The following is a 21812-nucleotide window of genomic DNA, read 5'->3' on the forward strand; positions in this document are numbered from 1 at the left end:
CTGAGGGGAGAAACTAAAACCACTGTCTGAGATTAGGTTTGCAGATTATCTATGCATTTAATGTATGATTTCTACAAGAGTAATCTGACCATTTGGTGTTGGCTGCATGTGGCTTAGGTGGCAGCAGTAGCTTTGATGAAAACAGCTTATAAATATGCACATAGATTTGTGTCTACACTGTAATAAGTGAATAAATGTCTAGAAAACTCAATATTCAAAAACAAATGTGGGCAGAAATACAGATCATTCAAACTTTAAAATGTTTTTTGTGACATAAATTATTAGGTTGGCCATTCATATTGGTCAAATTTACCTAATAATTGCCGAATTATTAGCAAAATCATACATAAATAGATTTCACAAACAAGAAACCAGAATGAGGAACTTCTCAGCTTCCTTGAGGCTCTGACTATATTTCTGCTATACACACATACATATGCATACATATATACTCATATATAAGTATGAAAGTATAGATTTTAATAAATACATGTCTGTATATATGTAGTTACATAAAAGTGTGTGTGTGTGTGTGTATATACATATATATATATGGTATAGGGTGGCAGTGTTTTTTATTGCTTTGATGAAGTTTTTCATAAGTGAAATTCTGATTGTTTTTACATATTTCCAGAATGCAGCCATGCAAAATGAGTTAACATCTGCAGAGTACTTCGAAATTAACATCTTCCTTTTAGTGTTCTTATTACTACCCCTCACTCTTCCGTGGAAGGTGACTTGCTTATGTATTTATTGAGATGCAGACAACTGTACCAAAGAGCTGTGCATCCTTCGAAGATTCTTTTTCTCAACGAAAGCAATTCTCATTCCTTTCTTTTCTGGGCAGAAGACAAATTAGTGACCTCTGGGGAAATTCCTCACCTGAATTAAGAATTACCTGAGTCCAGTATCCTTGAGCTATTCCTTTTCAGAAACCTTTAAAGTTGGTCTTTGCCGAGAGTCTGACTGCCCAGGGGTCACTGAATGGCGAGGTGGGTGTTTGTTGTTTTGCTGCCTGGTACAGCAGAATCTTTTCATTCCTTGCTCTGGGGAACTCCTCTCTCTCCAACACTCATGCAATCACACACACACATGCTATGTTTGTATGAAGCCACAGAGCACCAGCAGGGAGTGACTGTTTGCTGAATGTCAGCAGAATCATAAAAGTTCTCCTGGGCATCCCTTCATTTAAAACACCCCAAATATATGATGGTTTATCAGAATTCTCACTACATTTTGCTCAGGTGAAACATTCCCTTTTATCTAATAAATTTTGTCAATGAATTTATTTTTCCAGAAAATATTAAAGAAATGCATTATATGTAACTAAAATATTATCAAATTAACATTTTTAATAAACTCTCTTTTCACTTAAACATAAATCAATCCAAATGGTACCTGCTTCAACAAAATGCATTAAGCTTCTCTCATCTGGATTTTAAACGAGCTGTCAATTTATCTGTACATAATTGCATGGATGTGTGAATATAAAACATTTGAGTCAGCAGTACATTCTTGTTTATGACATTTTCAACCTATATAACTCATGTACCTGAAATAAACATCTTTTAAAAGAAGAGAAAATGAAGCTCATGAAGAAAGACAAGTAGGTATTTACAGTTTACACTTTTCCTTCCTACAGCTTTTCTTTCTTTTTTTTTTTTTGAGACCACAGCTTTTCTTTTTTTTTTTTTTTTTTTTTGAGACTACAGCTTTTCTTTTCTCCGTTCCCTGTCTTCCTTTTGTCTCCCATTATCAAATGTTCCCAAAGGCATCAAATAGAGGTATAGAAAGAGTTGATGGTGAAAACAAAGTTCCACGTTCTCAGTATTAACCAGATTAAATTCTCCCATCATAATTTAGGTTATGAAAATGACTGGCCCCCTTGCTAGAACTTGCTGCCATTTCCTGTAATGAACATCTGGATTCAGATTTCTTGGCAGTACATTAACACTGAGACTAGGGGTGTTTGTCCTAGAACAAGATCCTCCACATATACCCTTGCATTCTCTCCATTTCACAGATGAAGAAACTGAGGTTCAGGGAAGTGAGGTTACTTATTCAGACACACCACTAATAAGCCAGATTTTTTTTTTTTTAGATGGAGTCTCGCTCTGTTGCCCAGGCTGGAGTATAGTGGCCCAATCTCTGCTCACTGCAGCTTCAACTTCCCAGGCTCAAGTGATCCTCCTACCTCAGCCTCCCGAGTAGCTGGGACTACAGGCATGCACCACCATACTCAGCTAATTTTTTAATATATTTTTAGTAGATATGGGGTTTCTCCATGTTGGCCAGACTGGTCTCCAACTCCTGACCTCAGGTGATCCGCCCCCTTTGGCCTCCCTAAGTATTGGGATTACAGGCGTGAGCCACTGTGTCTGGCCAATAAGCAAGATTTGATCCCAGATTTTTCTGGCTCAAAAGCCATGTCTCCTGACTACCCTGACTCATACTCTCCTGGTGCAAGGAAGATTCTTGCTAGTTATTATTTAGGGGCTCTACCCTTTTCCTTCCTCTCTACTTCCATAGGGAATATTCATCCACAAATGAAAGCGGAGCCTATCCAGGGATTTCCCCACCCTCCAAACTACATCACAACACATCAGGAGATGCTGGTTTTTTCCCTCAGTGTTTGCTGGTCTGGCTGTGAGCCCTCAAGCAGGAGCCTGGCGTTTTGGGTGGCAAGCCCTGGGGAGGCTGCTGCTGCAGGCAACAAGGTCAGCTGGAACCGATCGTGAAAATATCAATTTTTAAAGTTTGAGGAAATCAAACAAGTCATTAATTAAATCTCTACAGCAGATGAAATAACTTCAATGCTCTCGAGGGTGACTCTTTGCTCTCCTTTAAGTTCATTAAACTATTTGAAATTTCAACAGACTGGATGTGAGGAACCACATTTTCTACCTGTTTGCAAAGATTTAACAGTTTTACCGTTAATGAAGATTTCAGCATTCAAAGGGATGCGATTCTCGACGTTTCTGTATTAATCATGTGATGAACTCTACAGATTCACAGTTATGTTTATGACTCCATGATTTCCAGATATGAAATCTTATTGCATATCTATTTCTGGAGGTCCATGTAAATGTTTCTTTATAATCTTATTGCATATCTATTTCTGGAGGTCCGTATAAATATTTCTTTACAATCCTATTACATATTGAGTTCTGGAGGTCTGTATAAATGGTCTGCTCTAGATAAATAAAAAATACAAACTAAAATGCATAACAGCAGGAAGGGAAAACTGTCAGATTGCTTAAATTTAGTTCTATTTACTAAAATTTGTGTGATTAGGTTAATTATTGTTTGCTTAAATGAGGCCAATATGTCTGGCATTGATGTCTCAGGCACATGGAAGGGTTAGCTGAGCTTGGCTTTCTGATATTAAATGCTGTAGTTAAAAATTTGCTGAAAAAAATTGCATTTATAGCCATACTGTTAAAAAAAATTAGCCCTCAACAAAGATATTAAATCAAAAAAAACAAAGTGAATAGTTTTGCTAACTTTTTATAACTGTTGCAGACATTAGATAGCAGCATCTGGTCTTGACTTATTGGAGATACCCATTTATTTTTATGCTTTATTAAGTGTAATTTATTTAAAAAATATTTATTGAGCATCTACTTGGTGCCTGACTCTATGTTACATAGTGGGTAATTGAAGTGTTGTTAATTCTTCTGTGAAGGGGCCAAAAAACCCACATAAGACTATAATAGATGCTTGGTTAACGTCATGTGAAGCTGGATACTAAGATACTAAGTAATCTCCAAGTGAACGATGTACAAAAGCTGGTCACTACCCTTCAACAACTCAAAAGAAAAACTCCTCTCTTTCTGTTTAGCAAATAATAAGTCTGTGTTTTGTTGATGTCTGGCCTGAGGCCTCTTTCCAAGGTTTGATTTTATAGGTGAGAACATTGGCTTCTCAGGTGCCTTCAGTTTCTGTAACATCTGCTGATGTTCCCTGCCCCGGGCAACCTACATTTAATGATTCTTGGGTCCCTCTGGAATAAAGCCATGAATCTTCCATCTGGCATCCATGGTTTTCCTCCATCTGATCCCAGCCTGCTTTCCAGCCTCGTTTCTCACTGAGAACCTTCCTGTACTTTACGCTCCGGCCAATTCTGGCTAGTTACTTTCCCCACAAACAGGTCCCATCACTTGCTGACATTGTCTCAAAATGGCTCACCGCCTCAGCCTTGCCCTTGAAAACCCTATCCACCCTCTAAAAAAGACCAGGTCCTGAGCCCCCAGCCTGATATGATTACTTCCTGATCTGAGTTCTGACAGATCATGGTCTATCTAATTTTATGCTATATGTTCCCTAGTTGGGTATATTTTATTATTGGAGTACTTGTTTTATTTTAGCTTTTAAATTGTAAAGTTTTAGGTGGGGTAAATGTCTGAATCTCAGTCATCTCTGGATCCCCTGTTGAACTCTATACCAAAGCACTTCTAGAAGTTAAATGTTCTTTGAATGAATAAATAAATGTAGGCTTGACTCCTCATTCACCTTGGGTGCTATGTTTATGGCCTGGACGTGATAGACATAATCAATGTTTAAGCTCCTCATTACCTTGCCTCCCTGGATCTGTGCAGAAGTGTTTCTGTACTGAATTTTAGAAAAGCATTAGGCCAATTAGCCTATTTCAAATAATAAATCCTAGTGGCCAATGTCTTCTGGCAGATCCCATTTATGCCAGCATCTCAGAGAATTGTGGCTTCCAGGTGTAGCAGATGAAGTGACACATCGTGACACGCATCATGCCAGTGGAATGGCCAAGAACAGAGCTGTCTCTGGGAAGAGGTAGATGAATTCCCTTCTCAGTTCACACTACAAAGGAACCCTGTCTATGGACTAACGAAACTCTTTCTGCTCACCTTGATAAAGAGAATTGGGTATTGCCTGGGCCAGCCATAGTCAAAAATAAGGAAGTAAAACTATATCTTTCATCCCTCCTTTCTGTAATCCTCTGGTCCCTTCCAGCATCCTACTTTTTAAGCCACCTTTTATGTTTAAGACATACTAAGGGATTAGGGATGCTAATTTATTATACTAACTTAGAATTCCCTCTCAGGGCCGGGTACGGTGGCTCACGCCTGTAATCTCAGCACTTTGGGAGGCCGAGGCAGACAGATCACAAGGTCAGGAGATAGAGACCATCCTGGCTAACACGGTGAAACCCTGTCTCTACTAAAAATACAAAAAATTAGCCAGATGTGGTGGCGGGTGCCTGTAGTCCCAGCTACTGGGGAAGCTGAGGCAGGAGAAAGGCGTGAACCCGGGAGTTGGAGCTTGCAGTGAGCCAAGATCATGCCACTGCCCTCCAGCCTGGGTGACAAGGCAAGACTCCGTCTCAAAAAAAAAAAGAATCCCCATCCCAAAAGTATTTTCAATTTTAAAAAGTGTAGAAAAGGACAATACTTCATAGAAACTAAGGTCTCTCTGGATGGAATTTCAGTCCTATGACCGCCTGTGGACACGTCAATATAGTTTAGTGATAACATCTGTGATTCCATGTTGTGAAAATGATAGTACTTTCCTAAGGTTTTTTAGAGGATAAAATGAGATATTGCTTTTATCAAGAAGTAGGAAGGATCTGAGATTTTAATCCCACTTGCAACCTCATAAGTTAGCCTGCCACAGTTACAGGACACTGGCAGAAGGCATGAGACTCTTGGGTCAGAGACAAAGGACTTTGTTATTCACAGCAAAAGCAGAAGCTAGAGTATCAGCATTCTCTCGTACTAGTCCCCAAGTCCCAGTTCCCTCAGGGCAACACAAAAAGGCCAGGAAATACCTGTACACATGATGGGCTCTGTTATAGAAGAATACTGAACTTAGGAAAACTGAATATTTTATAACAGGCGGTAACCATACCATCCATTGCTCCAGAGTGAGACATTGCGTTTATTGTACTGGACGGTAAGCATATACACCCCTAGCTCTGGAGGTAGACACTGTATCAATCTTGCAAAGCTGTTTGGTATACAAACATTTTGAAAAAAATAATCCAGAATAAAGGCAGTCAATGCCTCTGCTGGAATCACTTGCAACAATGTGAGTGACCCATGGAGCATTGTCCCCCCAACTTGAAAAGCATGTGTCACAATACCTGGCAGAGAGTAATGACTTGGTCTCTGTGATTATTACCATTATTAAGTCACAAAGATGATTCTACCTTAGTACCCGAAAGATGGTCTCATTCAGTTACAGTGAAAATGAAAGGCAAATACAAACAAGTCATCATGCAGCATACGTTTTAGGAATTGAAATAGATACTATTCATTCATGGGTACCCAAACAGAGTCAGAAGGCTTGAGAAGACAGTTTGTTTATTATGGTGCTGCTTCTGCAGTTCGGGCACACCCGGTGCTGTGCTGTTTCCTGGGAGAAAATAAATAAGCTGAGGCCACTGCCCCCATTCTTTGGAGAGTTTAATCTTTCAGCTTTTGAGGTATTGCTCACTGATTCAGTATGCAGAGCGAGGACATGCTTCTTTCTTGCAGAATGAATGTGCTGTGGTCCATTTCCTTCTAAAAATAAACACGCACCCAGACATCTTGTCTTCAAAATGCCATTGGTTTTTCCCGTTAATTTGAAATGACAGAGGATGATTTTGAATGCAAATGGAATCATCATCTCCACAACTTGGAAAGCTCTGAGAGACAAGTTTCTTCAGGATGGAGTGGAAGGTCACACTTGTTTGTGTTGGGTGTTCCCTCTCTTCTGTCCCTTGAATAATCCTTTCTCCCAAAAAGAAGGCTGCTGTTCTCCTAACACTTGGCTTTCTTGTCTCCAGGGAAAAGTAATTTGTTTACACTAAATACTTTTACTCCAAGTATCTCGGATATATGGCACCCAATATGAGCTCAATAAAAAAATTTTTAATCTTGTTACTGAGGGATCCCATATGTTCTCCCTCACAAGGAACATATGAATTTTTTTTTTATTATTATTTTTTGAGATGGAGTCCTGCTCTGTCACCCAGGCTGGAGTGCAGTGGCACGATCTCGGCTCACTGCAACCTCCGCCTCCCAGGTTCCAGTGATTCTCCTGCCTCAGCCTCCTGAGTAGCTGGGACTACAGGTGTGCACCACCACAGCCGGCTAATTTTTGTATTTTTAGTAGAGACAGAGTTTCTCCGTGTTGGCCAGGCTGGTCTCGAACTCCTCATCTCAGGTGATCCGCCTGCCTTCGCCTCCCAAAGTGCTAGGATTAGAGGCATGAAACACCGCGCCTGGCTGGGAACATTTGAATTTTAATAAAAAATAGACTTGTTTAGAAAAAAGAAGAGGATCGATGATCTAAAAGCGTGAATCTCTAACTGATGTTCTGATACTAGTGAGAAAGGTAATTTGGGGCAGGATGGCGATGGGTTTGTATTTCTGCTTCAATTCCTGAGAAAATAATGACTGCCCCGTTTATATCAGAAGATCATTTACAGCTGCTGTTTCTCAAATGCAAAGTGTGCAAAGTGCATGTGAATCACTTGGGGATCTTACAAGATGTACATTCGGATGCAGCAGGTCTGGGTGGGGCCTGCACTTTTGTGTTTCCATCAAGCTCGCAGGTGGTCTCAAGGCTGGTGGTCCACTGACCAGAGTTTGAGCATCAGGGATGGGGAGAACTTTGCTAAAGAAGGCTCGAGGTGGAGGAGAGGAGGGCAGATTCCTATGGCTGCTTGGGCTTCCAGACAGAGCCCTCTGCAGGCTTCCCTGAACCCAGGAGTCTCCCTTGAGAGGGCTTAACCCCACTGCTTACTTCCATGCCTCTGCACGCCCTCCCTACCCAGTCCACAAAAGCAAATCTGGGTAAGTAGTATAGGTGGGGAGGGCAGATGAAAATCTCCCTAGAGAGCGCATCCTTGAGCTCACACAGCACCCAGCTTACTGCAACTGGTGCAGCTGTGGGCTCTGGGCTCTGAGAACAGATGGCAGGTGGGCAGCATCCCATGGAGGACCTTGGCCTCTATCATACCCCCCACCCTGGGCAACTCTCACACCTCTCTCCTCAGCTCCTTCCCAGGCTGAACAGAGAGTCACCTGAAGAGCAGACTGTCTGCTGATCATTAATCCCATCCCCAAGACCTTGTGTCCATGCCCAGACACCGAGCTGGGAGAAGACAGCCGGCTTTAGAGAAAGCTGCTCCAGCGTGAGTTAGGAGGCACTATGATGTGTCACTTCTTGATCTCGGTGACATCGCTGGGCTCACAGAGCAAGAAGGAAAGAAACCCATATGTTCTCATGCCTTGATAGCTTATTTCCTAAAACAATAAAAAATGAACAAACTGAAGTAATTTTTGGAATGTTGCTGCAGATCAAAACTCCAGTGAATTTCAGCAGGCACATATTGGTTGAGGGGTTTCAGGTTACTAACCACAATCTGCCCAAGGTGGATTAAACCATTTTTTCTTTAGATTCTAGAGCAGAAGTGTCCCCAGGGCCCTGGCCAGTTTGCTACCTCCTCGCACCCCTTTCTTACTATGCTTCTCATGTAAACCACCATGCTCAGCTCCCTTCCATGCCTGGGCACCTCTCCCAAGCCAGGCCTGTGTGAGTGAGATTGCTTCTCCCACTTCTCACTTAACCTACCATCCCAGTTCAATCCCTGAAGCTAAGCAGGCAAATGAATTTACAGTAATGTTTTAGTGAAAACAGTAGCTCAAGACATCCTCAGATATGCCCTATACAAATCATTCTGCATTGCTGGTTCCCACGGAAGAATGAGAGCTAGGGGAAGAATGGACCAGGAGGGTCAGCTTCCTCTCCGCTTCCACCCAAGCTGCAGAAGTGCTGCCTGCTTGATGTAATCACCCAAACAAATGGCAAAGGAACATGCTAGAGCCATCAGGCATATAAGACCAGCCTACAGACAGGGAGAGTGGTGGCTAAGCAGGTGGCTAAGCAAACTGTGGCTGCAACAATCTGACCTCAAAAAAATATCCACCCCGTCTCGCTGATTTCCTTATCACAAGGCTTTGTCCCCTCTTAGAGCTGTCAGGGTTCCCAGATAACAAAAATGCTGTGTTGTATAGACATGTCTATCCAAGGGTGGATGAGTGCAGAATTCTCCCTTGAGAAGCTTTTCTTTGGAAAAGAGATCTCAACCATGTGAAGTAAGGGGGCCTGGAAGGGCCAATGCTAGTGAGTTGGGAAGAGGCTGCAGGACCTGGTGAGGATCGGAGAGGGCTTTGTTGAGGCTGCAGCTTTGAATTTTTGTTGACATTTTCAGAAGCATGGTCTTCTATTGCTGTATGTCTTCTGTGACTCTTGTTTTGCCTTTTAATTAGACGTAGATGATAATCCCTCCAACTACCATCCTCTCAATGAAGAAGGCAGTGCTTTTGCAAAAGAAGGAGGCTTAAGGCCTGACACAGTGGCTCACGCCTATAATCCTAGCTCTTTGGGAGGCTGAGGTGGGTGGATCACCTAAGGTCAGGAGTTTGAGACCAGCCTGACCAATATGGTGAAACCCTGTCTCTACTAAAATTACACAAATTAGCCTAGCGTAGCGGCGGGCACCTGTAGTCCCAGCTACTTGGGAAACTGAGGCAGGAGAATTGCATGAATCTGGGAGGTGGAGGTTGCAGTGAGCCGAGATCCTGCCACTGCACTCCAGCCTGGGCGAAGGAGCGAGACTCTGTCTCAAAAAAAAAAAAAAAAAAGGCTGGGCGCGGTGGCTCACACCTGTAATCCCAGCACTTTGCACTTTGGGAGGCCGAGGCGGGCGGATCATGAGGTTAGGAGATTGAGAACATCCTGGCTAACACAGTGAAACCCTGTCTCTACTAAAAATACAAAAACAAAAAAATTAGCAGGGCGTGATGGCGGGCACCTGTAGTCCCAGCTACTCGGGAAGCTGAAGCAGGAGAATGGCATGAACCCAGGAGGCGGAGCTTGCAGTGAGCCGAGATTGCACCACTGCACTCCAGCCTGGAAGACAGAGCCAGAGTCCGTCTCAGAAAAAATAAAAAAAGAAGGGGGCCTAACAAGATGATCTAGCTGTGACATTTGAACACCAGTGAGAATGGGCTATTGGAATAGGCCAGGTGCACATTCTCACTATTCCTCAAATCACCTGACAAAGATGGCTCTGCCCTGTTTATATCAGGAGATCACATTCTTGGGTTAAAATGCTGCTGAAATGAATGATTACCAATGAGGAGAGATGTTTTCAACTTTCGTCCTGTTTCCCTGCTGCGTCTCTCTCCTCTACCATATGTCCTGGCTCCTCAGAATTCTGTGGCACACAGGGTCCCTTCTCTCCCCCATGGCATAGCAACACCTGAAGCTCTGCACCACCTGAAATTCCAGTGGGACTCTAGGACATTCAATGTCATCATGGGACTTTCTTATCAATGTGTGATGAGTGACCAGCTGTTTGGTAGAACTGCAACATAATTTATAAGGTTGGGTTTCCCATTTCAATATTTGCTTCCCTAAGATGTCTATGAATGAATATAAAGCATATTGGGAGAAGGGAGATAAAAATATATATGTATAGCACATAGCTCTTCCATTTCAGGGGTTGGGATCTATGAGATCTGCCCAGTTCTAGATGTATTTCAGGATTTGGGTCAGTTAGGCAGAAGTCTTAGAAAGGTTTGATGTGGTAGTCACGGTGGGGTGCTCTACAGGGTCCTAGACAATAATGCCCCCAGACTCACCTGGTCCAGGACTCACAGTTCCTGGGTCGAGCCATAACCAGACCCATTCTAAAGCACTGGGGAAACTCTGTGTACCAGTGTGTGTATGTGTGTGTTCTGAGTGTATGTGTGTGTGTGTGGGAGGGGGGGATGTGTGTGAGTGTATTAGGGATGAGATAGTCCTGGCTTGGTTATCTTCTCCCTTGCTGACTTCTGCCTACTGATCACCATGGTTATGCTTTCATTCTTCTCAAAATCTGCTATTGAATGGCCTTATGCTCTTAATGACCTTCTCATTAAGAGCATGCTTTTGGAACCAGACGGGGACTGAATGTCATTTCCACCACTTACTCACTATGACCTGGGGCCAGTTGCCTGAACTCTTTATGCTTTAGTTTTCTCATTTATCAAATAAAGATAATAATAAGCTGTCATGAGAATCAAATAGATTAATTCACACAAAGCACTTACTTAATCTCCCTGAGCAAAGGTTTCTCCAATAGTAAATAGTTTCTTGTATAGATCAGGGGTACAGGCGAAATCGCCTCGCCAAGTTCCTTTACATTAGGCAGCATATGAGGGTAAGCTACTATATGTAAAACCAATAATCACACCTTATTTTGTGATGACGGACAAGTATCCTGATGAATGCCCGCTATGTGTTAGGACTTCTGGTGATCTCATGCAATTTACTCATGATTTTTACCATAAATTCTATAACAATTAGGAAAACTGCTCAGAGAGGCTGGGTCCTTTGTCACTGAGCTAATAACTGGGAAAGCAAGGATTTGGACTTGGATCTCTTTGGCCTCAAAGCCATGTATTTTTTCTTCTACACTGCAATGATTTTTTAAAATAAAAAAATGTATTACTTGAGCATAAGGTTTAAGACCCAACATTCACATTCTGGAAATCCGGTGAATATAGAAGTTTTAGCTTTGTTACTGGGGCCAACTATACAAATGAACAAACTGATCTCAGAAGCCTGTAGAAAAGGGGTAAAATGATGAAATCGCAGATTTTGAGAAGAATAAAGAAGAATAATAGCCATGGTGATAAGCAGGCAGAAGTCAGCCTTAGGATCGAGAAATAGGGGAGGGAGTGGAGCACAGGGTATATTAGGACTTTGGCACTGACGCTGTACAATGCATTGTGTAATGCTGGTGTATAATGAATGTGTCCCACAGTGCTCTGTGCCCCTCTGGGAGATTCTACCTTATGTGACACAGCAATGTGAATTTCTGCAAACCCATATCCAGGGATGCTTGATATTAAAAGGAAGACTGAGGTGGAATTAATATTCTGGGCTTTTATGATTCCATTTTCTTTTCATTGCCTCCGTCTGACTAGGGTGACAAGGTTTTATTTTAATCTCTTTGCAGTCGGTGAAGTAGGATCCAGGTGTTCCTTCAAGGTGCCCTGATCTTGCCATGTAAGACCTAAAATTGCCCACTCTAGCATCAAATGTAAATGAAATTTATAAGAACGTGTCCAATTTGGTAAAATGAATAGATTTGGAAAAGCAGCTAAGGAGACTCGCTTATCCCAGGTTACAGCATGCCTCATTACCTTGAGCAGTATTTTTAAAGGAATCATTTACATACTCCTCCAAATTCTCTTTACTCTTTTAGATCCCCTCCAGGAAGCATTGCAGGTTGGAAAGATGGAGTAGCCTGTTCAGATGGATCTTATACTTTGTTTATAAGTCTATCTCCCTTCACAGGAATGCAACCTTTTGCACGGGCAGGCTCCGTGTCATATTTATGTTTTCATTTCTAGCACTTAGCACATTACCTGGCATATAGTGAACACTTAGCATTTGTTGGATGAATACATGACAGTGGAGAGAAAGGAAATGACTTGTATTCCATTGCTATGGTGTGTCATACATGTGTTGGGCCCTTCACTTACTTGATTTTATTTATTTTTCACAACAACCCCAGCTCAGACATTATTTTTCTTTTTACATATGAGAGCAGCGATTACAACTCCAAGGGCTTTGAGAGCCAGCAGGTAACATTGAAGAGAAAGTAGGCGGTAGCCAGTAGAAAGTGGAAGGGGTTATGGAGACCTGGCCCAGTCTAAAGCAGGCAGCCCTGACTCAGCTTTACCCAACGGGTGCCGTGTGGGAATATGGGTCCACTGTTGCTTGACTTTTTAAATTTTCCAAAAAATTAGAAATTGAGATGCCTTGGTGGAATTTCCCAACTTTAAAATCGTAGTGCACATGTGCTTAAAACAATTTGTGGCCCAAAGGAATCAAATCTGCTGGACAGTTTTGGCCACAGCAAAACCAGTTTGTACCACCCGCAATTAGGCTTAGAGAAGTTAAGGAAATTGCTGAAGGTCAGGCAATGCCTGAGCTGGGTTTCTAACTTCTAAGTTCTAAACACAATTTGCTTCCTCATATATATATATTCATCCATCACCCCTTTACTCATCCATCAATTCATCATCCCTCCACTCATCCATTTATCCATCATCCCTCTACTCACTCATCAATCCATTATCCCTGCATCCATCCATCCATCCATCCATCCATCCATCCATCCATCCATCCATCCAACCACCCATCTACTCATCTATCTATTCTTCCATGTACTTATTTACTTCTTGACCACCACCACCACCACCAAAAATGTAGCAATTCCTTTTAGTAACAGCTGCTTCTATATTGTCATGAGCTTCATCAAGGTGACTAATTTCAGAGGAAGCTTTGAGAATCAGAAACTTAAAGACTGGCATTGGGTGTCACTGAGAAAACAGCAGACAGATGTTAACAGGAGCTCTGCTGTTCTGAGTGGTATTTTCCTGCTGTTCTGAGTGGTATTTTATACATACTATATATATACATATTTTATATATGTCTACCTTTCTAGAATATATATAGTATGTATAAAATTCATAAGTGATACAATTATTTTAAAGATTATTTTATTTTCTAACCAAACCAGTCATGGATATTTGACTGTAATTTCTATATCAATTTTTTTTCTGAGAAATTTGTGTCTGGGCATGATTTCATTTTTAAAATTTTCTCAGAGAACTATGTCTTGGGTGTTATGGGGTAATCTTCATCCCTGTAATACCAGGAAGCTTGTCCAACCTGCCTTATTTTGTTGTTGTTGTTGTTCTGTTTTGTTTTGTCTAGGCTTTTAGAGTCTGAAGCCATGATTTTTAGTTTCTTTCTGTAGTAATAAGTGAAAGAGAGGGATGAGGAAGGGGCTTTACTGGCCCAACCAGAAAGAGAAACTAAAATCAAATGACTGTATTCTCTCCCTTGGGCACCCCTGCAGGGCCTAAGGTAATTGTCCTTTCCATTGCATTCCTGTTATCACTAGCAGATCAAGCCAACTATGCAGTGGGATAAGTAATTCCTTGCAGACAGACAGCATTGCAGAGGCACAGATTAGGTCCCACAACTAGTAAGTGTTGTTAAGTCCAGGATTCAAATCCAAGACTCTGAATCTAGAGCCTGTGTTCTGAACTCCTTTGATATATACCCTCTCTGAATGCAGTGGTGATAGACAGAGATGCCTTTGCTTCAGGCTTCTTTTCACCAAGAATAATGAGGTGAGTGTTAGGTAGATTCTTCCTCCTTATTAATTCTTATAGAATTGTCTTCCTTTGGCCGGGTACGGTGGCTCACACTTGTAATCCCAGCACTTTGAGAGGCCGAGGAGGGTGTATCACGAGGTCAGGAGTTCGAGACCAGCCTGACAAACATGGTGAAACCGTGTCTCTATTAAAAATACAAAAATTAGCTGGATGTGGTTGCACGTGCCTGTAATCCCAGCTACTCAGGAGGCTGAGGCAGGAGGAACCCGGGAGGCGGAAGTTGCAGTGAGACGAGATCGCGCCACTGTACTCTAGCCTAGGCAACAAAGCAAGACTCTGTCTTAAGAAAAAAAAATTGTCTTCTTTCTAAAACTCTCCATCCATCCACCCATTCATCCATCCATCCACACTCACTCATCCATACATATTTTCCACTTATCCATCCATCCATCCCTCCATTCATCCAAACATCCATCCATCCATCATTCCTCTACTCATTCATCAATCCATCATGCCTCCGCTAATCCATTCACCCATTAATCCATCCCTCCATCCACCACTCCACTCATCCATACATCCTTTTATCTACCCATCCATCTATCCACATATCCATCCATCCACCCACCCATCCATTCATCCGTCACCCCTTTACTCATCCATCAATTCATCATCCCTCCACTCATCCATTTATCCATCATCCCTCTACTCACTCATCAATCCATTATCCCTGCATCCATCCATCCAACCATCCATCTACTCATCTATCTATTCTTCCATGTACTTATTTACTTCTTGACCACCACCACCACCACCAAAAATGTAGCAATTCCTTTTAGTAACAGCTGCTTCTATATCGTCATGAGCTTCATCAAGGTGACTAATTTCAGAGGAAGCTTTGAGAATCAGAAACTTAAAGATTGGCATTGGGTGTCACTGAGAAAACAGCAGACAGATGTTAACAGGAGCTCTGCCGTTCTGAGTGGTATTTTCCTGGAAGTCTGTCAAGGAGTTTTCCAACTAAAATTAACTTTGTGGCATCTGAGCCAGAAACACAAGCTGTGCTTCATTCCCAGCCTTCATGCATGTGCCTGTGTGCATGTGTGTGAGTGCCTCTGTGTGCCTGTGCCCATGTGCACATGCTTCTGTGTGCCTACATGTTTGTGTGTGTGTATTTGTATGCATATGCATGTGTATGTGTTTGCGTGCACGTGTCTGTGTGTTGGGGATGTGATCAGGCATAGGAAATATTTTGGGGAATAGAAGAAAAGGCAGCATTGTATTAATTGGCACATCTTTCATAAGAATTTAAACACCATGTACTCACTTTACAGAACTCAAACATGCTTTCGGAATTGCATTGAACCAAAGGCAGAAGCACACCTTTGCGAGGATTACTCCCGGGAATCTAGTCATTCAGTCACCAGCAAACGTGGAGTGGATTCTTTATAATGTGCCTATCTTTAGTTATCCAGCTGATAACAATGAATGACAGATGAAATGGCAACCAGAAGGTCTGACTATTTCTGAGGCTGACTCTACAGGCTACATTTTGAAGTGTCTACCTTTCTAGAAATGCTCCCCAGTGGCTCCATTCTTTGAACTCCATTAATAGGCTTTCTTGCCTTCTGGCTTTCAGTTGCGTTTGGTCAGTGGTCGTGGTGATGCGAATAGCCGTCAGGGAGGGGGACACAAGCAGCAGGCTAGAAGGGGTATGAAGGAAAGTTAGGTTGGGTATTTATTCCCCTGGGTTCTTTATAAGGTTACTTTAGGCTGGTTGCACCCCTTGACTGAAATACACACTTCTATGACAGCCCCTTGGGTATCTGCTACCTCTCCTTTCCCCCTCAGGCCTGGGATGGAAACAGGAACTGCCTTTACCAGCTCTGGTCTCTTGCACTATCTCCTGTGACTTTCCTGCCCCTTGCTCATGACTTTGTAATAATTCCATTTATTAGCCTTAACTTGTCCCAATTTTCTGCCAAGGTGTCTCTGATACACAGACCAACTGAAGTAATGGGGCCCTGAAGCAAGTCTAAACACATTTGTGTGTGATTTTTCTCCATTGAAAGTTATGTAATACCAGACTTCCTTGCTCACAAGAAAGTTGTCAAGGCACAATGAGAAAGTAGAAGAAGAGGCTCTGGAAGGGTTAAAATAAAAAGGCAATTCAACAGTAAGATGCTAATGCACTTTATACAATACCATCTCTGTATCTTTTCAGCTGTAATAACAGGCAAGAGTAAAATGCTTAGTCACTTACTATCCCAGGAAAGTGGATCCTGTGCTTTCTGGGATGTTCATTAGGCAGCATCTTGCTTTCTACCAATAATTCAGCTGAGCATGAAAAATGTGTTGCACAAATTCCAAACTTCATCAGAACATCCCCACACTTCGCTGGGTGCTCTCCATTTTGTGGACACAGATGTCCAGTTGCTGAGACAAACGAGTCACACTGGAAATCGGTAAGTGCAATAAAAACACACTTGACTTCCAGAGTGCAGCTTGCTTGCAATGCATGGTTTTTGACCAAACTCAAGGAAGAACTTTACTGGGCATTCCAGGAAAGAGCCTCTTCTGGCTTTGGGTAAAACAGTCCTTGAGGTGCCTCAGCACCCAGCATTCACAACACTCTAGGGTATACATTCCTATTGGGGCACCTCTCCATATCCTTCACCCTGGCCATGGGCTTGCCCAGTGAGGCACAGGGATGTTTGAAGTCCTGGGTGAGCAAGCATGAACACAGTGGTTAAGCTGTCCCACCCTGTTTTCTCAGGTGATTGTTCCGTACTCAGATTTTTCAGTATTGTGTGTTGATTGCCACATACCCCAAGTTTAGGTTCATCCATTTAATGAAATGTACCTCACTGGCTACATTAGCACTCACAGGTTTGAGCTAAGCAGGAAGAAAATATACAAGGTGTAGCAGGTAGATACTTTCCTGCCTGATATTTCCACTCCTTTGATAAACAGAAACAAAAGAAACAAAAACTGAAGGCTAGGATTAGGGTTGGAGAGCAAAGAGGAAGATCGAATTTTCTTGGACATTTTGCTGTGGAGTAGAAAGTAGAGCAGTAGAGACCAGGAACACAGACATTTGGCACAAAGGAGGCTTTGACTTGCTAGGTACATTCTACAAAGTTTGGGGGGCTCTCTCTGGAAGGGTTCCAAGCTTGGGTAGCATCTCTGCATACCAACGTCTCCCTGGTCTTATGTCCTTCAGACTAGACTTGAAAGTCTGATTGTTTCAGCAATGCCTCAAGGCAATGTCTTACCACCCATTTCACACGTAGTTTCTGGAATAGCCTCCTCACCTCATCTGTCTTTCCTCTCCTCCTTTACCATAGCAATAGGGACCCGAGTAGGGAGGATGCTCTGTTTCCCTGGTTCCCTCCATCTTCTTGGAAGAGTCCCTCTCCTGATAGAGTTTCAGGTTTGCCCTGATGATCTAGATGAAGCAAAGTGTGGTGACACTTTGCTGAATGCTCTGTCAGTGTGCCTAGAAATAGAGTCTCTATCAGGGCCGTTTGCTTCCTATCACACTCCAACTGGCAAGCAGGTGGATTCTCTCACTTAGCAGCTGGCTCCCATCTGCCCCCTGTCAGTCTGCAAATATTACCCGAGTTAAACGCGAACTTCTAGCAGTGATGTGCACAGCCACAAAAAACATATGGATTCAAATATGTACTTTTGAAAGTGACACCTTAGTTCAGTCATTTAAATTCATTAGCTCAAAGATCAGTTTCATTAAAACTCCCACTTGTGCTAAATAGAAATCACGCTGACGTCAGGCACTTACGTCAATTCTCAGAAGTTGGGCAGGTCTAAGCCATCCTGTTGAACACACAATTCCCTTCAGTTTCCCTTACAAGACCTCAAACAAATGTCCAGGAACTGATTCAGGACATATGTTCTCCTCAGAAACCGGTTACTCAAGTTCTTGGTGGCTTAATACAAATACAGTAAACAAGGGACTTCACAGGGGAATCATTCAGTCGAAGCCAGCAAGGGAACTGGTGACCTTCAGTGTCACAGAGCTGGACTTCAGTACAATGAGTTCTTACAAAACAGAAAGCACATGGATTAAAAGCCACAGACACATCCTGAAGATACTTCCCTTATTTGTATACTTTTTAACTTTTATTTTAGGTTTGGGGGTCCGTGTGAAAGTTTATTACACAGATAAACACGTCATGGGGGTTTGTCATACGGATTATTTCATCACCCGGGTATTCAGCCCAGTACCCAATAGTTATCTTTTCTGCTCCTCTCCCTCCTCCCACGTATCCCTATTTCCTTATTTTAAGAAAACAACACAGGTCATGTCCCCACAGCTCTTTCTACAGGTAGATGAATGAACTACAGGGTTCTATCAAAGACCCTCTGGGTCCAGAACTATGTGTGTCAGCTCTGGTTTACTAATCCCTTACTGAACACATTTGACAGGATCTTTGCTGTTAACAGGGGAAAGAGCAAGGACATGTGACACGTGACTTAAGCTGTAAAATAACACAGCAGCTCCCATCCCCTGCTCCTCAGAGAACTCATGTTGGTCTACAGGAGCAAGGAGGTAGGGTCGCTTTCCCCTGTGTCTCCCTGAATGACTCTCACTTGGCCATAATTTACAATCAGAGGGTATACATACATGCTCATGGAGGATGCATATCTTTGCCTCTGTCTACCCTGACACTGGCCCTGTGGACTGGAAAGTCTTTGAGAAAATTGTGAGATCCTGGAATTGTGTGATTTCCTTCCATGCACCCAGGCTCTGAATCAGAGCCTAGACAGTGACCATCATTGGCCAGGGAGAGTCTAGAGGACAGGTCATGGCTGTCATTTGTGTATCTCTTTTGTTAGATTCCCAGTATCATTTATGGTCACAGGTCATTTTGCTGAAGAGGAGGAACTTGGGATCAAGTTCTGTGACTTCAGAGAAGAGTTGCACGTACAAAACTTTGGGAGAGGATCACCACAGAGCGGTGACAAGAGCCTGCTTGATCTTTTTCTTCTTCTTCTTAAAAGTGATAATATGAGCATAAAACTATTTACAGCTTTAAACAGCTTCAGTACTGAAGCGTACATAACACATTCCTCTCAACTGAACAATACACAAGCAGGCATTCTGGAGATTTTATTGCACCAGATTGGTGTGATTATAAGTAAGAAGATTGGCATAGTCAGCTCCCTGGAAAAAGATTTAACCCAGGTTAACACTTTAATATGAATAACTTTTTCTCTAATTAAAAAAAAAAGGTTTCTTAATGCATTTTCTTTGCTTAAACTCCACTGCGTCTTGCTTTATCCAATCCTACATCTTTGTCTTTATTCACGTGTATATTCAATCCTATATCTCAAATACGAAAATTATCTCCATCCCTTCTTGCCCTATTGTTGCCATGATTTGCAGAGCATCATTGTGCAGCTGTGGATGAATGGCCTCCTGGGGCTGTTTTCAACCTTACTTTCTTTTGCTACTGGTTAGTTTGATGCCCTAGGTTTAAGTGTTGGGACATTTGTGGTTTGGATCTTTTAAGATTTCCTGTTAGATTTTATGGACTCCTATGCTTGAGATATGCATTCTTATCTAAAGAACAAGATATGTTCTTGTTGACCCTCATATGACCCTCAGGAACCAAATTCAGGCTCTGGGCATCCGGGATTAAGCTTCCTAAAAAGCACTACTTCATGGGCTGACAGTTATGTGCCTTTCACATGAACATTTCCTCTGCTGCTGAAAGAAAATGCGTAATTACCAGAGGAAATGTCACTTCACATGATGCACAGGTGATATGAGAAAAAATGTGCATTTGTGTAAAGAAACAAACATTCCCAAATATGCCTGCCTCATTTGTGCTTCCTTAAGGGCAAAATGCCCTTTTGGGAAACAGACCTTTCCTAGTAGCATTTTCAATGCCTCTCAGTCCTTCTCACATTTGGCTCTGACTGAATTCAGAGTTTTCTTGTCAATTAAAAATGATAAATTTAACTTCTTGCAGGAAGACAAATGATCAGCCTGCGTCAAGCATATGAAGACCTAAGATTTCAGATGCACTGGAGTCATCCTGAAAAATTCATCTGACACACCCAGATGGATGACCAAATGACCGTCATCCAGGGAAAGTCTGGGAGGTCTCATGCAGTATGCAGGTATTCTGAAAAGCCATTAGCTTTTAGAGTGTTGCAGCAGCATTTCTGTAGTTTTTCCTTTCTTCCTGGCTCTTCGTGAGAATGGCCAATGACATTCACCTCTGCCCACCCTCTGTCCAGGAAAATCCAAGACCAACTTCAAGACAGATGTTTGTTCTTTTAGCTTTTATTTTTAGAGGCACATTGTCTGGGCGTGACATCTATTTACTGGTTATTCATTTTGCTTTCTGCTTCAGGGATGTTGATAAAGAGTGTGGATCTAAATAATTGCTTCCCCTCAGCCATCTCACAGAAGGTGTCCTGGTGCATTTTATATCCTGAGGGCAAACGAAAGCTATGTGTTCTGCTTGGCAATTATTTTCTATGTCGATGCTCCTTTTTCAGCACATGAATGTGTCGAGAGGTTGACTGTTTATTATCTAGAGGTAGCGGTGGGGGCAGATATGAGGGCAGACGTGGAGGGAGGTGGGAGATTTCTAACTCTCCACTTCCATCTGTAATTTCTTTTAAACAGATACTCTGATTTTATATAAAGCAAAGCTCTTTGCATAACCAAATTGCCTTTCTCAGATATTTTCCTGAATAGAATTTTTACTAAGATGGGCTTAACTAATTATGGAAGGAATGTAATCCGTCTGGGAAAAACTCTTAATCTTCATGGAAAATAAAATCAGATGCATAGGGGCTTTGTAAATTTCATTTACTTCTGCTTCACTTCCTTTCCATTCAAAAAATAATTGATTGCATGTGCATGAGAGAGACGCCAACCAGATATTTTTTTTTTGTTTTTTCACCGAATGCATCATACATTGTTGGTGTCCACAAGTGATGGGATAGGGAGGTCATGGAAAAAATGAGCCTGCCCCTTTTGGGAACTTTGGTGTTGACGAAGATAGTCTTGTGAATAATAATGTTGATAAGAAAAGTAACAATCAATATTTTTGAGTTCTTATTAAGTGCAAAGTTGTTGGGGGAAGCTCTTTATTTGCATTTGCTCATTTAGTTGGCCCAACAATCACACAAAGTAGCTACTATTATTATCTTATGCCTACCACAAAACTTCAAATTTCACCTTTCAACAATGATTCTTCCCTAGGAGGTCCCCATCTCAGTAAATGGTAAAGTCAGTTACTAATTTGCTCCGACCTCAAACTTGGAAATGAGTCATCTTTATCTCTTTCCCGTTGCCCACCTGCCCCTCCCACAATTTGACAACAAATTATCCCAAATTATTGGCAGCAAGTTCCTTAAGTTGGCTTCTTTGATGTGATTCTTACTTACCTCTCAGACCTCACCTTCCCATCACTCTTTTCACTTCCCCAGCTACACTGGCTATTCTGTTCCTTAAATCTGTCATGCTTGTTAGAAATCCATATTTAACGTATCTCAAGTTCTTCCTTTTGATTCAAATAACTTCAGCTTAAGCACCATCATCTCCAGCTTGGAATATGGAAATAACCT

At 42.1% G+C, this 21812-nt stretch overlaps 1 long non-coding RNA gene across 1 annotated transcript in view; it reads right to left on the bottom strand.

Moving 5' to 3' along the window:
- The window catches only part of LOC116467088 (uncharacterized), a 254633-nt gene extending 236548 nt beyond the window's left edge, over nucleotides 1-18085 (bottom strand). Inside the window, exon 1 of the long non-coding RNA XR_004247706.1 lies at nucleotides 18004-18085. This is a non-coding gene — a long non-coding RNA (uncharacterized LOC116467088). The remainder of the gene's footprint in view (nucleotides 1-18003) is intronic.
- Nucleotides 18086-21812: the final 3727 nt, after the last annotated feature.

This window comes from Hylobates moloch, unplaced genomic scaffold (genome assembly GCF_009828535.3).
Source record: "Hylobates moloch isolate HMO894 unplaced genomic scaffold, HMol_V3 SCAFFOLD_4, whole genome shotgun sequence".
In the NCBI taxonomy this organism is placed as follows: Eukaryota; Metazoa; Chordata; class Mammalia; order Primates; family Hylobatidae; genus Hylobates; species Hylobates moloch.